The sequence below is a fragment of the Balaenoptera physalus genome, assembly GCF_965194825.1.
Source record: "Balaenoptera physalus genome assembly, contig: HAP1_SCAFFOLD_723, whole genome shotgun sequence".
NCBI lineage: Eukaryota > Metazoa > Chordata > Mammalia > Artiodactyla > Balaenopteridae > Balaenoptera > Balaenoptera physalus.
The window spans coordinates 477034-479091 of record NW_028126040.1 but is presented as its reverse complement, the minus strand read 5'-3'; the positions used below and the strand labels follow the sequence as shown (position 1 = coordinate 479091).

Here is a 2058-nt window from a genome sequence, read left to right as displayed (position 1 = left end):
TTCTTTAGAGTCCAGGATGCGGAGAGGAAGCAGAGGCGGAGCAGAAAACCAACAGTCCAGCTCGACCCCGTGTCACTTGTACCAGGTGAGTCCCGTCCATCGTGGAGGCTCAGATAGAAGAGAGAGGGGAAGGCGAAGCAGGCCCATTAGATCGTGAACACTAGGTGTGTAAAGTATGAGTACTTTCTGGTTTTCTTTTTATTTACAGGAATTTCTATTTTTCAATCATTAAGATACGCTATTAGTAAAATAAAAAGATTAAAATTGTGTATACCTTTTCACACGCCCCTCACTAAATGTGAATTCTGTAGAAGGTACACATCTTCTGAAATCTCTTCTTACAAGAGTCACGGATTTACTTACTAAAAGCTGGCTGGAATCAACACAGGTGACTTTGCAGTTTTAGGATTGCCTGGGTCCGTGGCTTGCTGGGCTGCAGTTCCTACTTTCCACCTCTGTAAGATGCAGGTGGAGAAGAAAGGGTGAGACCTGTCTCTCTATGAGCTGTTCAGCTAGGACTCTGAGGTACCTACCTTGTGCAGCACGTGGTAGCAGAAGCACGGGTCACAGCAGGAACAGAGTACTTGGTCTCGGCCCTTAGATGACCCAGAGTGGACATTACATACTCAGCCAACAACCAGAAAAGAGAGTCCCTTTATTAAAAAAAAAAATTACATTCAGCCAGCACCTTGGGTTCACCCAGGCCTGCTCTGACCTTCTGTTCCCCCTCTAGCACAGGCCAACGAGATAGCTCTGGGCAAAGCTGTGTTCCTACTCACCTCCCACCCACCTCAGTCAGGTCTTGCTGAACCCAGAGAACCAGGAATGCTGACCATCCTTCCAGTTTGGGGCCCCAAGGCTGTAAGCTCATCGCAGTGGGCCAGCTCTCTGGGGTCCTTCCGGCACACTCCCGAGGGTAGTGACGGGGATGCAGCTGGAATCTGAGTTGCACAGTCTGCTCATTTCACCTTCACTCGTTACGAAAAAGGTCTTTACCCATGAAACATTCACCCCACTTTTGGTCCTTTAAAAAAACAAATTTTCTTAGGAACTTTTACACCAAAGTGTCTTCCGGAAAGCAAACGTTCAGCAATAAGATTTACTTCAGTACAATTTCATTTTATGTGCATACAAGTGTACTTAAAGAGGGCCATGTATAAAATGAGATGCCTCGTTTGCCATTTCTTTGAAGTCTGAGGCACCTGAGGGTGAGCATACCTGAGGTTTGTGATTGTTGCTTTCATGGAGTACTGTCTTCCGCCTTTATCTCCAGACCCAAGGATGGGGAACAAAGGTGAAACAGGTCTGCACACTGCAAAATGTCTTCAGAAATCTGCAAACCCAGCTTCTTACAGGAGTTAAAGGTTAAGGACCAGGACAATGAAAGGGAGTGTGGGGGAAGGAATAGCAAGTAACCAAAACAAGGTGTCTGCGACGAGCCCACCTTCTCTGTCACGAGTGTGCACCTGGGGCTGGTCTCTGTGTTTGGGGAGCCCTTGTGCTTCACAGAAGCAGTGCTGAGCCAGGGTGGAGGAGCTGGCCACAGACACCACCTGCCAAGTACCTGTGGGACCCACTCTCAGTCCTGAGCTAAGCTTAAACCATAATTACATTTATTTACTTATTTACTGGGACAGGCAATGTGCTCAGTACTTGGAGTGACTATATTCCCCCCCATTTTATTGTTTTAAACCACTTTATGAAGGTATCATTGACATACAGAAAGCTGTACATGATTAATACATACAACTTTGTGAGTATGGAGACAGATTACACCCATGAAACCATCACCACAATTTACACCGTAAACATATGTGTCACTCCAAAGGTGTCCTCCCGACCGATTCATTCCTTTATTTATTATTATTGCTATTATCATCATTCTTTGTGTGTATGGTAAGAACGCTTAAGATAGGAGCCATCTTCAGTAAATTTTAAGCACACAATACAGTATTGTTAACTACAGGCACCATATTATACAGCAGAACTCCAGAACTTGTTTTCATATGGCATAACTGAAACTTTGTGCCCTTGCACTAGCACCTCCCACTTTCTCAG

At 45.4% G+C, this 2058-nt stretch overlaps 1 long non-coding RNA gene across 1 annotated transcript; it reads right to left on the bottom strand.

The window, feature by feature from the left end:
- Positions 1-436: 436 nt before the first annotated feature.
- On the bottom strand, positions 437-1407 carry LOC309653639. The gene is made up of 2 exons (XR_014259309.1): positions 791-1407; positions 437-653 (listed from the first exon to the last, which is right to left on the bottom strand). It is a non-coding gene; the product is annotated as an uncharacterized lncRNA (long non-coding RNA).
- Between the last annotated feature and the right edge of the window lie 651 nt (positions 1408-2058).